Source organism: Copadichromis virginalis, linkage group LG19, assembly GCF_057382275.1.
Source record: "Copadichromis virginalis isolate Kocher_CV1m ecotype Utaka linkage group LG19, C_Virginalis_male_GT1.1, whole genome shotgun sequence".
NCBI classification, from domain to species: Eukaryota; Metazoa; Chordata; class Actinopteri; order Cichliformes; family Cichlidae; genus Copadichromis; species Copadichromis virginalis.
Window position 1 is genome coordinate 18139902 of NC_140636.1, and position 15780 is coordinate 18155681.

At 39.8% G+C, this 15780-nt stretch overlaps 2 long non-coding RNA genes across 4 annotated transcripts in view; one reads left to right on the forward strand and one right to left on the reverse strand.

The window, feature by feature from the left end:
* The window catches only part of LOC146685908 (uncharacterized), a 78801-nt gene that overhangs the window by 35887 nt on the left and 27134 nt on the right, over positions 1 to 15780 (reverse strand). For all 3 annotated transcript variants that reach the window (XR_014916837.1, XR_014916834.1, XR_014916835.1), the window contains exon 2: positions 12254 to 12342. This is a non-coding gene — a long non-coding RNA (uncharacterized LOC146685908). The remainder of the gene's footprint in view (positions 1 to 12253; positions 12343 to 15780) is intronic.
* Positions 5400 to 7625, forward strand: LOC146685912 (uncharacterized). Its single transcript, XR_014916718.1, has 3 exons — positions 5400 to 5934; positions 6190 to 6285; positions 6831 to 7625. It is a non-coding gene; the product is annotated as an uncharacterized LOC146685912 (long non-coding RNA).

Genomic DNA, 15780 nt, shown 5'->3' on the forward strand with positions numbered 1-15780 from the left:
TCTCTGATCCTGGTGGCCCCTTGGTGGCCCGCGAAGTCGTGGTATGCAGAAATAATCAGCCTGCTTGCAGCAAGTCCTTGGCAGCTTCCTCTCCGCAGGGATCTCCTCTCTCAGGCGGGGGGGGAAGTGTTTCATCCGCGCCCGGATCTGTGGCACCTTCATGCTTACCTGCTGAGAGGTTAAACTTGGTTGCTAAGGGTCTGCCACCTAGTGTGGTAGCGACGATTCAGAGCGCCAGGGCCTCGTCTACTAGAGGCTTGTACGCTTACAAATGGCGAGCCTTCGAGCGATGGTGCCAGGACCGCCACACTCTCCCATTTCAGTGCTCTATTGTGGATGTTTTGACATTCCTGCAGGAGCTGTTGGATAAAGGCCTTTCGTTTTCAACGATCAAGGTTTATTTAGCGGCTATATCTGCTTGTCATATCGGTTTTGACGGGGTGACACCAGGTGCGCATCCCCTCGCCGTGCGTTTTCTGAAAGGGGTTCGCCGGCTGAGGCCCGTGCTTAAGTCCAGTGTCCCGGCTTGGGACTTGTCTTTGGTGCTGGAGGCCCTTTGTGGCCCTCCGTTTGAACCCGTTGAGTCGGTAGATATGAAACTTCTTTCGTATAAGACCGCATTACTTCTCGCTTTGGCCTCGGCGAAGCGAGTGGGGGACCTTCATGCGCTGTCTGTGCATCCTGCCTGCACACAGTTTTCTCCTGATGGCCGCAAGGTCGTATTGCGTCCGAATGCCGCCTATCTTCCCAAGGTCATGCCTGCATCTTATAGTTCAATGGAGTTTGAGTTGCTGAGCTTTTGCTCCCCTCCTTTTGAATCTGAGGAGCAGAGGAGGGTGCATTCTCTTTGTCCGGTGCGTGCGCTACGCACCTACATTGAGCGCACTCGGGATGTGCGTTTGTGTGACCAGTTGTTTGTCTGCTTCGCTAATCCGAATAGAGGTAGAGCTCTGTCCAGACAGAGGCTGTCCCACTGGATTGTAGAAGCTATCTCGCTGGCATACAGCACCGGAGGTTTTGCGTTGCCCCACGGGGTGGGAGCTCATTCCACCAGGGGGATGGCGACCTCATGGGCTCTTTTTAGAGGGGTGCCTGTGGCTGATATTTGTGCAGCGGCTAATTGGGCGTCGCCGCACACTTTTGTGCGGTTTTATCGGTTGGACGTTACAGCCCCTTCGGTGGCTCATGCTGTCCTTTCTGCTGGGTCTACCACTCACTAAGGATGTGGTGGTCCCGTTCCGGTTCGGTGGCTGCTCTGCGGGGCGTGTATATAGGTCCCATACTTATGTGTTGTACCGAGTGAATCGACTGAAAGGGAACGATTAGTTATGTCTATAACTTCTGTTCCCTGAAGGAGAGGAACGAGGTACAACACAGGGTGGCCCCACTGAGCAGTTGGCTCGGTGAAGAGCGGCTATCGAACTGAGGGATGACGGTGATGGCAGCGGCTATATGTGCGGGCGGGGCCTTGCGCGTGTCATCACACGTCATCTGCCGTAAAGGCGTGAATAAAGGTTTCTTCAGCCAGGACACGCGAGGGCGTGATATCCCATACTTATGTGTTGTACCTCGTTCCTCTCCTTCAGGGAACAGAAGTTATAGACATAACTAATCGTTTCAACACATATTGGGTTTTCATTTTGAAAAGCAAAATCAGACTCAATTGATTATGACAGAATTGAATCATAAAGATGATGTAAAAGGAAGCTGAAATTGCCAGTAAGTTATAATTGATAGTACGCTCATATTTCAAGTCTGTGGAAAGATGTCATCCTAAATAAAGAAATTACAAAACAGCTTGCAAACCATTTCCAGGGCGATTATTTTTAAATCCAAAACAAGAAAGACTTGATTTTCACAGTGTACAACTTTGAGGGAGTATATTATTGATTTAGAGGAAAAATTATTGGAATTATTATTGGATCTAACATGGATTCATCCTGTGGAAACAGCAATTTTCATTTCTAGAGCGTTCTGAATTCTTTAAAAGAGTAGGTCGTATATCGGCAATTTGAAAAGTCTTTTATTTTGGAAGGCAACATCAGACTGATTTGATATTGATATGGTATCACTGTGGGGTTGGATACTATTGATCTAAAGTGGAATTATGCTGTGGAAACAGCATTTTTCCATCTTAGAGCATTTTGAATTCGCTCCAAGAGTAAGTCATATATGGGCAAATTGAAAAAGCTTTTATTTTGAAAAGCAAAATCAGACTGACTTGAAATTGAAATGGTAACATCGTGAGGTTGTATAGTGTTGATCTAAAGTGGAATTACCCTGTGGAAACTGAAATCTTCATTTTTAGAGCATTCTGAAATCACTGAAAGTTAAGTAAATTATGGGCATTTTCAACAGGCCATTATTTTGGAAGGCATAATCAGAATGACTTGAAATTGATATGGTATCACTGTGGGGTTGGATACTGTTGATCTAAGGTGGAATTACCCTGTGGAAACAGGAATTTTCCAATTTAGAGCATTTTGAAATCTTTAAAAGAGTAGGTCGTATCTTGGCAATTTGAAAAGTCTTATTTTGGAAGGCATAATCAGAATGACTTGATATTGATATGGTATCACTGTGGGGTTGGATACTGTTGATCTAACATGGATTCATCCTGTGGAAATAGCAGAATTCTGTTTAAGAACATTTTGAAATCGTTAAAAAGTAGGTCGTATATGCTCAATTTGAAAGGGCCATTACTATGAAAGGCAAAATCAGACTGACTTGATATTGATATGGTATCACTGTGAAAAAGACTGTGGTTGGAAAGTGTTGATATAAAGTTCAAACAGTATTTGGAAATACGACTTTTGCTTTTAAGAGCATTATTAGAAGCTGGAAGAACGGCTCTAAGCCAACGACCCTGCGTCAGTGTGGAGGGGCCTGCAGGAAATCACCAGCTACAGACGCCCCCCACCCACTATTGAAGCAAACAAAGACCTGGCCAACGAGTTAAACACTTTCTATTGCAGGTTTGAGACGGACAGACTCCCACGCCCCACCCTCCCCTCCCCAGGGACATTGCTTCAGACAATGACCCCCAACACACCTTCCACCTCTCCCCCCTTCACCCTGCCCCTCCCCAATCAAGACTCAACGACCACCCCCACCCTCCCCAATCCAGACTCAACGACCACCACCACCCTCTCCAATCCAGACTCAACGACCTCCACCACACCTCTCACCCCCCTTTCCTCCTCCCTGAAACTAAGAATACACACTCAGGATGTGAGCCGACTATTCCAGAAACAGAAGCCCAGGAAAGCCCCCGGACCAGATGGCGTCTCACCCTCCTGCCTCAAAACCTGTGCTGAACAGCTGGCTCCCATCTTTACTCGCATCTTCAACAGATCCCTGGAGCTGTGTGAAGTTCCCTCCTGCTTCAAACGCTCCACCATCATCCCTGTTCCCAAGAAACCCACCATCACAGGACTGAATGACTACAGACCTGTCGCCTTGACGTCTGTGGTCATGAAATCCTTTGAACGACTGGTGCTAGCCCATCTGAAAGACATTACAGGCCACCAGCTGGACCCTCTGCAGTTTGCCTACCGGGCAAACAGGTCGGTGGATGATGCAGTGAACATGGGGCTGCATTACATCCTGCAACACCTTGACCGCCCGGGAACTTATGCCAGGGTCCTGTTTGTGGACTTTAGTTCGGCTTTTAACACCATTGTGCCTGAACTTCTTTCCTCCAAACTCTCCCAGCTCAGCGTGTCACCAGCTACCTGTCAGTGGATCACCAGCTTCCTGACAGACAGAAAGCAACAAGTGAGGCTGGGGGAGATCACCTCTGAAACCCGGTCCCTCAGTATTGGTGCCCCTCAAGGATGTGTCCTCTCACCACTACTGTTCTCCCTCTACACTAACGACTGCACCTCCAAGAACTCGGCTGTCAAACTCCTAAAGTTTGCAGATGACACCACTGTCATTGGCCTCATTCAAGATGGTGATGAGTCTGCATACCGGCAGGAAGTTGAGCGGCTGGTACTCTGGTGCAGTCAGCACAATCTGGAGCTGAACACTCTTAAGACTGTAGAGATGACAGTGGACTTCAGGAGACATCCCTCAACTCTGCTCCCCCTCACCATATCAGACAGCCCTGTGTCAACTGTGAAGACCTTCAAGTTCCTGGGTACAATCATCTCCCAGGACCTGAAGTGGGAGACCAACATCAACTCCATCCTCAAAAAGACCCAGCAGAGGATGTACTTCCTGAGACAACTGGGGAAGTACAGTCTTCCACAGGAGCTGCTGATCCAGTTCTACACTGCGGTCATTGAGTCTGTCCTGTGCTCCTCCATCACAGTCTGGTATGGAGCAGCCACTAAACAGGACAGGAGCAGACTGCAGCGGACTGTACGGGCAGCAGAAAGGATCATCAGCGCCCCCCTGCCCTCCATCCAGGATCTGTACCTCTCAAGAACCAGGAAACGGGCAGGGAAAATCATCGCAGACCCCTCACACCCTGCACACAGACTTTTTGATCTGCTGCCCTCTGGCAGACGGTACAGAAGCCTGCAGACCAGGACCACCCGACACAGGAACAGTTTCTTTCCCCTCACCATCTCCCTTCTTAACAGTTGACCTGTCACACTGCTCCCACTGCCAGACTGCAACTGCACCTTATGTACATTTTGTAGTATTCATTCCACCTCATTCATTTCTGTATTTTATGTATATAAGTTTAGATTCGTTATTTATAGTTGGTTTACACAGCTTTGTGTATGTATGTGTAATGTGTATATATAGACACTTGTGTGTGTGTGTGTGAGATTTACATTGCTGTGCTTGAGAGTTACCATCTACCGGAACCAAATTCCCTGTATGTGTCTGCACATATACTTGGCCAATAAACACGATTCTGATTCTGATTCTGATTAAGTCATTGAAAGAGTAGTTCAAAAATGAAGAGTCACAGGGCTTTTACTTTGAAATCCAAAATAAGATGGCCTTGATAGTGACAGGGCACAATTAGGGTACAAGGCTGTGTCATATCGATCTAACATTAGAGTTTGTAAAAAAAAATAAAATAAAAAAAAAAGCCTAAATTATATGTTATTATGTTCTTAACATATCTGTTAATTCACTCTAAGTTGGCTTTTATTTTGAAATCCGGTTTCCACATCCATTCCCGTAATACTTTGAATACACAGGGAACGTAAAACAAACTGGAGGCTGGTTTGACTGCAAGTCTCGAATTGGAGGCTGGCTTGACACCAGTTGTAAGGCAGGGGTGTCCAAACTTTTTTCACTGAGGGCCACTTACTAGAAATTAGGTAAATAACCTTAACTTTAGTGTATTAAAGTGTATTAAAGATCACAAAATCACTTAAAAGTGGTCGAATATGTTATATTGTTGAATATAATTAAAGGCAAAACTGCCTTCATCACAGCTTTCCATAAATGGATCTTTATTGATTCATTCAAAAAAAGCTTTGGTAGCTCATTTTCAGAACACCAGCCTCAGATTTCTTCTTAGACAGAAGATTTACAGCACAGAGGAAAAAACAATAAAGGGGAAAATAGGACGGGTAAATTTCAAGTTTGTTATTTAAGTTATTAAGCTTAGCAACACACCTATTAACATTAGTTTGAAACGGTTAACATTAACAGACTGAACTGGACTTAATAACAGGAGTGCATATAATCTTAGTAAATTATTGTGGTGAGTATCAGATGCGCTGGGTATGTAAATCGGGCCATCCAGCTGCGATGCTGATTCGACGTCACTCGTGCCAAAAATCTGGACAAATGTCACTTGATCAAGGAGCAGATCTGCATCAGATGAGATCAGCTGACTACGTGTGTGTGCTGTGCAAAAAATGTTTTTGAACATTAATAAGTTGTCTTTGTGCACATATTGTTTACAGATATCAGACTGCAAAGAGCGCTACAGAGAGTCAACATTTCACCAGTTGTCAGTGGGTGAGTTTTATAATTTGTGTCCTAATTTAAATAAAAAATAAATGCAAAGAAACTAGAGAATTTTGCCATGAATTATTCAAAATTTTTAGATTTTTTTGGGTTAACCTTCTAGATTGACAAGTTTAGCCCATTACACAAAAAGTTTGGACACCCCTGATCTATAACATTGACAATCAGAACATGGCTATCCAACACTTTGTTTTTACTCTGCATTTGTGTAAATACTATTCTAATAGATATTGTATGTTCATCTAGGAACAGCATGATGTAAATACAAGACGGGCCCTCGTCCTTCGTGCACTTCCTGTGTACCTGCGTGAAGATGCCTCCACATTATTCAGGACTTGTGATGTAAGTGTACTGGCCTCAGCATCAACCCCTTTGCCTAGCTGTTCAGTCGAACATATGACATCGCCCAGAACTCAAGTAGAACCAGGGTGTATATCAGGAAGGAGGTTCAACATCTGACTTGTTTTCTCCCACATATCAACTATTGTTGAATAAGATTGCAAGAAGATTGTTACGCATAAACATGAAAATAGTTGAAAGATTATTAAACAAAAACAAATCCACAGATAAAAACTCCCTTTTAAAATTCAAGTGTTCTATTTTTTTGGAGGTGCCATGTTGTGGTCAGAAATGTTTGGTAAATAACAAAAACAAATATCTTGGCATATATTTATTATTGAAAGCATTTATTTAAACATATGTTTTGAAACCAAACCCAAATTAAGATTATTGTAATGCATCATGATGTATCGCCATATCAAATTAAATCGTTGACATTATAATCCTAAAAGAAACGTGCGACTTGTGAAGATTCACACCTCTAATCAATAGCATGATTTGTGTCCTTGTGGGGCTGAACTCATTCTTGTATTATTTTTGTTTTGCAGTCAGCAGATGGTCCAGACCTCACTGACACTCCTGTGGCTCTGCTGTCCGTTGTCACGGATGACACTACTGATTCGGCCCTCTTCAGTCCCGAAAGCATCTGCATTGTCGTTGAGGATGAAATACTTGTGAATGGTCCCACAAATCTGGCTGAGTCATTTCTCCTGCTCTTTGGGTACATCTATGCACTAGACCTACAATACCCAAAGAAACTTGAGCTTACATTCACATTTATCCAGAAGGTTGTGATGTGCCTTGAGGACAACAAACCACTGAAAGGGCATCTACTGATGCTGAAGAATGATTTGTTCAATGAGTGAATCACTCAGAATGGGCTACTTGTTGAGCTGAGTATTGAGGAAGCTTTTTTTTTTGTTTTTTTTCCTAATCATTTGGCTTTTCTACTTCAAATTTAAAGTGAATGACTGCTCATTTTGTGTACTATTCATGTTTAATGTTGTGTTGCCTAATACCTTAATGCACTACCTGATGTTTGTTCCCAGTTATGTACAGTTGTATAAACCAGTACAAATCTGGATGCCTCATTTCTCCTGCTTTTTGTTCTGTGCACTAGACCTACAATACGCAGACTCTCGAGCTTTTATTTACATGTATCCAGAAGGTTGTGATGTGCCTTGAATACAACAAACCACTGTTAGGTCGCTTACTGATGCAGAAGAATTTGTTCAAGTGAATCACTTGGAATAGACAACTCGTTAAGCTAAGTATTGAAGGTTTTTCTTTTTTTGTTTTGTTTTACTTATACCATTTTTTTTTTTTTTTTACCATTTGCCTCTTCTACCTCACATTTAAGATGAATGACTGTTCAGTTCATGTTTAATGTTCTGTTGCCTAATACATAAATGCACTGCCTTGATGTTTGTTCCCTATAAGTACAGCAGTGGAAACCAGTACTGTTTTTTTTTTTTATGTATTTTTAAAAAAGAAAGTGAGCTGCAGCTGTCAAGGTACAGTAAGTGTTAAATGCCTCAATGTTCTAATAGCTGCAATTGCTGTTAATACTGAAAATGTTATTGAATTTTAGAATTGAGATGGAGACCCTTGGAGTCTTTTTCTCTTGTTTTATTTATTAAGCACTTTTTTATGAGTGAGCTCTGTTGTTTGTGCCTTTTTAAAAGCACATTGTGTTTAATAAAAAGTTGTTAAATTGGTAGTGTTGTTACTTTCATGTTTTCTAACACTTTTAGCTGATTATAATTTACTGGGCAAACAGTTATTTGTAAGTGTATTTCCCACAGTATTTTAAAAATATTGAAGATTTTAAGTGTTATTTCCCATATTATAAGTTAGAAAATATGAAAAAGTTTGAGTTTATTTCCAACATCGTATGAGTTGCAATATGTAAAATATTTTGAGTGTATTTTCCACCTTAATTAAGTTGAAAAATATTGAACATTTTGAGTTTATTACTCCCTAATTATAAGTTGAGGAATATCAACATTTATGAGTTAACATTGAGGTAATTTAAGGCAACTGCAACTATAATTTTTATTTTAGTTAAACTTAAAACTTTTAAAAACATCACTAAAAAATTGCTGTGTAATCTGTTACACAACAATTTTTGAGTTCTGTGAACTTATTAGGTTTTACAGTGTACCAGAATCAAAAAATAAAGGGTATGTCTGGAGTTTGAGAAAATATTGTGCAGCTCAGGTGATAATTTGAGTTTGGATTGGTTATCTAGAACCAAGTACAAACTTTAATTAGCCAAAATGGCTGAACACCATTTTAAAACACAGAGAAATCTCTCAAAGAAAGAACTGTTGCTGAACTGAATGAACTGGAAAGCTGACTGTTTTTCTTTTTGTGATATCTCTCCCTGACTGTTACACATTTGCATAATGCCACAGGCTATTTTGGTATGATTTCAAGGATGAGCAGGGATGTGGTTTGGGAACCAATCTTACTGAAGACCTGGAAAACAGTTTTATCAGTTAGTGATGAGCTATGCATATTCTCTTTGGCATATTCTTTTTTTTCTTTTCTTTTCTTTTTAAATTACAAATTTAAAAATCTGAAAAATAAAAACAGAAAATTGTAAAATTTGGTCAAATTAGCAGTGCAAATTACCATAACACCAGAATTGCACAAATGTTCTAACGGGAACGAAAAGTTCTGAGGGTGATCGACTAAAAATGCGTTAATGTCACGGTTCGGGGCAGCGGCCGTGTGAAGAGTGGAAGGAGGACTCAAATGCAGCACTTATTCAGACGTGAAGGGTGATTTATTAACAATACCAGACATAAAGTGGAGATGGCAAACAGAACTAAGGACGAACTAAACTGGGATAAACTACACAAAGGAGTGGCAAACCTGAACATGAAGGGAGAACAGCAGGGAGAGCACGCAGGGGATTTCACAAGGTATGAATACAGACGACGCGACGAGGAACAGAGGTAACACACACCATAAGTACACAGAGAGACACTGGGAAATCACACACAGGTGGGAGACACAGCTGGACCCGATTAACCTGACGAGACAGGGGAACACTAACACCAGGGACCAACAGAGGGAGCACAAACCCAGAACCCAGTATCTAAAATCCCAAAACACAAACCATCCCAAAATATCCCGTGAATAATAACAATAAAGAAATGGTAAATGGCCTGTATTTATATAGTGCTTTACTAGTCCCTAAGGACCCCAAAGCGCTTTACATGTCCAGTCATCCACCCATTCACACACACATTCACACACTGGTGATGGCAAGCTACATTGTAGCCACAGCCACCCTGGGGCGCACTGACAGAGGCGAGGCTGCCGGACACTGGCGCCACCGGGCCCTCTGACCACCACCAGTAGGTAACGGGTGAAGTGTCTTGCCCAAGGACACAACGACCGAGACTGTCCAAGCCGGGGCTCGAACCGGCAACCTTCCGATTACAAGGCGAACTCCCAACTCTTGAGCCACGATCGCCCCATAAAGAACACAAACACAAAGTCACTGAGTCATGGTCGCAGGACCATGACAGTTAATTTACAAAGCAAAGAGGCAGCAGTTCATTTCTGACCTACACAACTTACCAACACTGTAAATTAGTACATCAAAAACAAGCAGACTTAATGTGTCAGTGAAAAATGGACCAAAAAAATCATTTTAAATTTTATGGATGACTTTCTGTCTGGAAACATGACAATTTAGATCAGGATATGAGAGGGTGCTGAAGACAAATCCAAATGTTTTTGATTCAAAGCAAAATTTGGACGGCAGAAATTACTGGTGACTGTGTATAAATAAATAATGTGTATGATCCCCAGAAAGGTCTGACAGCTCACTAGAGGGGCTGCCTTATTTTAAACATACATTATGAATCAACTGATTATGTTTGTTTACAACAAAGAATGTTTACAAAATGGTAAACTCGTAAACATTCTTTATTGTGAACTTGTAGAAATTTGGTTCTAGAGAGAAGTTATGGAAAGGTTAACCAGTCTTTAGTAATCAGAGTAACCATGCAGTTCCATATCATGCTCAACATTTACAGAACTTGTGCTCCATTTCATCAAAAGCTGAGTATTACAGAAGACAAGAAATTTAGGGCGCTGACTTCTAAACATCCAAGTATGACATTACAACACCAAGGCAAATGTTTGGTACATCTCTTACAGGTCTGAGTCATCGATCTATGCTAATTACCACTCGTTAAAAAGAAAAAGTAAAGCAATCATGATGCTAACGATCATACATCTTTATTAAGTCAATTTCCTGCTGCAAACCTCAGTAAATCAGGTTTGCATGAATCAGATAAATACTGTGCTGGCAGGAACAAAGCAGACACTTTTACACTGGCACAGACTGCTAATAAATCTGACCCTTGGTCTGATTTAAAACAGAAACAGTTTTTTTCTTTTTTTCTTGCTGCCTTTTGTTAATGTAATTTATGTCAGTGTTAATTAACTACACAATTTTAAACATAAATGATTGGCGTGTGTGTGTTTGTGCGCGTGTTTTGATTTATGTGGACTAAAAGTCACAGCAGCATGACATACAGTATAGTAATGGCTTGCTTTTACAACAGCTAGTCTTTCAGAGTCCCTAGACATGATAATTGATTTTTTTGCATTGAAAAAGGAGATGGCAACCTACCACTGCATCTTTTATTTATCACACATATTTTAAATTGTTAGGTATCAAAATTAACACAGTAAATTAAACTGTTGTGTCTCTCACTTTCAAATGTGTGAGATTTTTTTTTCCCCCAGTTGTCATCTGTAATGGAGTCACTAACACAGACACATGCTCAAAGACATTTTGGTATCCATTGCATTGAAGTCTAGCTTGGTTGTGAGCTGGCGTTAAATCCTCCCATTCTGCACACAAATGAATATATTATTTGGTGAGGATTAGTGTTAAATTGCTCTTTCTCTCCTTCTCTCTCTGTGTAGACTTAATAGAATGAGAGAATTAAACGCCAACTACCATCCAAACAATACTTAACCAGACTGGATGGCACCATGTCTTATTTTGTATGTGCTGCCAGCTGTTTGTGTCTGAACAGAATAATTTGCCTGTGTCTGCACATCTTTGTATTATATGTTTGTAGACTTATGTATTTAATAGCAGAGTGATAAAAACTAGATGTAAAAATATGTGCAATGAGTAAAACATTGCGCTGCATTCAAGTGAAAATGAGTAGAAAGTGTCATGTCAGTGTCAAGTATATGTGGATTAATGGTATGTTAAAACATTTATTGGCACCTTCAGCTGTAATGATTTATCACACAGGTCTGAAATTGAAGCCCTGGGTTTCAGTAACCTGGTATTAACATTTAAAGCTCCAGTTTCTAGATATGTGAGCTGGATGAATAAATATTTTTTATGTTAATACTTTATCACACACTTGAATGATATTTAAAGAGGACATGAAACACTGCATATATAGAGGTTATTTACATCCTGGAGCCCCAACCACCAACCAACCACATGACTTAATGTTCAGTACTAACAGAAGATCGCGCTACACGTATTTTAAAAACCTAGCACTTATCTTGTAAATCCAGCTTCACGCCCAGTGTTACATCAGTTTTTGAGAGCCGGGCTCCATGATGTAAATTAACCTTTACATGTATATGTGTAGCTTTTCACATCCTCTTTAATGTGAAGAGTCACTTGCTGTCACAAAAAAAGAGAATAAAAAACATAGCCAACTAACCAAGTTTTTAATCATTTGAACACATTTTAAAGCTATTATTATTTATAAAGAAGGAGGAGGAGAGGGAGAGGGCAACACGCCCACAGCCTCACAGGATGTAACAAAAAGGAGCAAGTAAGGTGGTTTGATCACCTGGTTAAGATATAAACAGGATCACTCCTTTTGAATTTTTTCTGGGGATACCCAAGTAGGAGGAGACTCTAAGACTGGCACAGAAACCACTAGAGTGTTTATATATCTCAACTGACCTTGGAAGGCCTCAGGTTTTACCAGGTGGAACAGGAAAATCTGGGGAGAATCATCTGGAATACTCTGCTTAACCTGTCATCAGTATAACCTATGCAGAAGATAATGGATAGAAGTAAGTAAGATAATAGGGAAAAAAGTTATAGTTGTTTTATACATTTTGTGTTATGTTATACAAACTCACTTATACAGACACTATTTACAATGCAGTAATGACTTAAGAATCTTTCCTGCATTCTAGCCACTATGAGCAAAGTAGGAAGTGTTATTATGAAAAAATAAAGAATATCAGGCCAGAACACAAAGAAGAAAATAAGTGGATTACCAGGAGCACCTGATCTCCCAAAAGAAAGGAAGAGCGGAAATAATTTTTAATGGATGACAAGATAGGATGCACTTATGGATATGGTTTCAATATACCAAGTATTAGCCTCTTAAGTCTGACATCATTAGCTATTTCCAGGTCCAAACTCTTCTTTGGTTCTCTAACAAACACTATACCATCACAGAGTTAAAGAATAGCCCAAATACTTTCATCTTCACTTATCAGTGTGGCTGCTTTTTAACATCACGAAAAGGGGAAGTTAGCTAACTGAGTGCTATCTAAAACAACAGCTCTACTATCACTTTGGACATAAATGAAGACAAAAAACTAAAGAGCTGCAATGTTTGTATGGTTATTGAAGTTGGGCTAACACTTCTATATAATGGGGTGCTACCTGGTGGCTAGCTACAGAGATATAATAATAATAATAATAATGGATTGGATTTATATAGCGCTTTTCAAGGCACCCAAAGCGCTTTACAATGCCACTATTCATTCACTCTCGCATTCATACATCATATGGTTAGGCTAATATAAAAACTTGTGCAGAGCTACGATTAAGATGCAATCATATGACAGGGAAAAAAATTCTGAACAGGGAAAACTCAGTCAAGAAAAGACCTGAGAGTCGTGAATATGCTGCTGGTTTGGATGACTCTATTTGAAAACTTCCTGTTGCTAAAGCTTCATGTACCCATTGAACTTTTAGCCTCATAGTGATTCTTTTCTAAAGAATTCAGATATTTGGTGTCTTCCAAACCACAATCATGGCAGTGTTAATAAACACTGGACTCTGCACAAAATATGCATATGCACTTTGTATAAATGAGTCCCATTGTTGTCTGAATAGTTAATACTGCAGTATAAGTAATAAAGTTTTGAGTGTGGACAGTGAACATCAGCAATTGAATCAAATATATGTGCAAGTTAAGAAATGATTAAAAAAAATTTTGTTTGTAGGAACATGATGTAACTATCTGAACAACCAAACTGGGATCAGAAGTCTGTCATTACGGATTTTTGAACTGTTCTTTTTGATAGCGAATATTTGGATTAGAGGACCGTGTCCTCCAATAGACTATTGTTTCAATGCCTGTGTTGATATTGGATTCAGAAAACTGAAAACTGAATCTGAATATTATCGTCACTTATTCGTCACTTCTGATTCTAGCACTACACACAATAATGATATGAAAATGCTCATATTTCACTGGTTATAAACACACAAAGGCACTTAAGCTTATTCACCGCCTAAGAACAATCTCAAATCCAAATATATTTGGCCCGTGCAAATAAATAATAAACAACAAAATGCTAATGTCATTCACTATTATTGTGATTTAACTCAGACTTATGTATTCCATTATGTAATGTGATAATATAAATCCTATACCAAAAAACATTTCTTGAGATGTATTACTTGTTTTTCTGTCCCTTCTCTGCTTCTCTCTTCTTGTCCTATCTGTGTCCCTCGCAGAGCTGCAGGCAGATGATTGTTACCTCTCCTCCTTCACTTCAGTAACCCAGTCATTTAATCTCTTCTACTCACCTCTGTGACTGCCATTCACACTCCTCTTTGCCTTCCTCGTCTTTTGTCTCTCTGTCAGTCACATAGCTGTCCTTTTCTCCCTCCTTTCAACATCTTGTGTTTCACTCTCCTTCTCTATCATTTATGAACTTTATTATCAAACTTGAATTCAGTGATTTGTGTCACCTTCACTCCTCAAAGTGTACATGTTAATGGACAATACAAGACAGCTGGAGATTTACATGGACACTTATGTTAAGCAGCGTACATTATACTATGCATACCTTAAGAGTTTTTCTACATGTCAAGTCTACAGTAGTCTTACACTCATAAATTTTATATCTATCTATCTATATAGATATAGATATATCTATATCTATATAGATATATCTATATCTATATAGATATATCTATATCTATATAGATATATCTATATCTATATAGATATAGATATATCTCTATATATCTATATCTATATATCTCTATATATCTATCTCTATATATCTCTATATCTATATATATATATCTATGTCTATATATTTATATATATATATATATATATATATATATATATATATATATATATATATTAGGGGTGCAACGATACACAAAATTCACGGTTCGGTTCGGTTCGATACTTTGGTGTCACGGTTCGATATTTTTTCGATACAAAAAAATGTTCATGCCTTTTTAATTTGTCATTTATTAAAATTATAAATATATATTTTAACTCAAAAGTACAGTTTTTAAATTTAACCCTAACCCTTGTGCGTGTTTTTTATTTTGACAGCGAATGCGCACCTGCGGACCACTTATGTGCAGCCCTGGTTATTTAGCTCGTCATATTGCAGAAATTATTTTGTCCATGAAACCATAAAGCTGCACTTTCTTTTTGCCTTATAGTCTGATTTGTCATAACTTCTCCGTTTTGTGGTAAGCTTTTCTTTGGCTGTCACTTCTTCACCCTGACCTGTCTTATTTGGCTCAGCAGAACTAAAATATATATCTGTCTGTGAAGGTTCTCAGTCATCCAGGTCATCGTAGTCAAATATATATCCTGCTGCTTTTACACACGCACTCACATAAGCTCAGCGATTCTCTGCGCGATCAACCTCTCACATGTTTAAGCTTGCTGCGGGAGATTTCACTTGTCATGTTTGCATAGTAAGCTAACGATTAATAAGACGATGTCAGAGGAATTGGTGCACAAATTATCATCACTCACAGATCAGTGCTGTCGCTCTCTATACACAGTTCCCGCGATTGCAAAGTGAAAGCAAAAAAACAAGCGCAAATTCAAACGCGATTTCAATATGTCACATATTGACAGTGGCTCACCGATGCCAATGACATAATAACCCAGCTACATTTCCGAAAGAATGCAAAAGCATTGACATATATTTTTCCTTCCTACAATAGCCCGACGGGCAGGGCAGAGATAGATTTTGGTACCCCGACTGAAAAAATCGCTAGCCCCGGGCCGTTGGGCTAGCGATATTGCAAGCCCTGTATCTGATTGAGGAATCACTCATCTTTGGAAAAGAGAGTTTATTACAGAGAAATGTCTCTTTCCAAAATAAAAGCTATACTATCCGCTTCTTCTGGGCTATATTCTCAGCAGCATATTAAACAGCTGTCTAAATGACTCGGCTAAAGTTAGTAGCATGCTTGCTTTT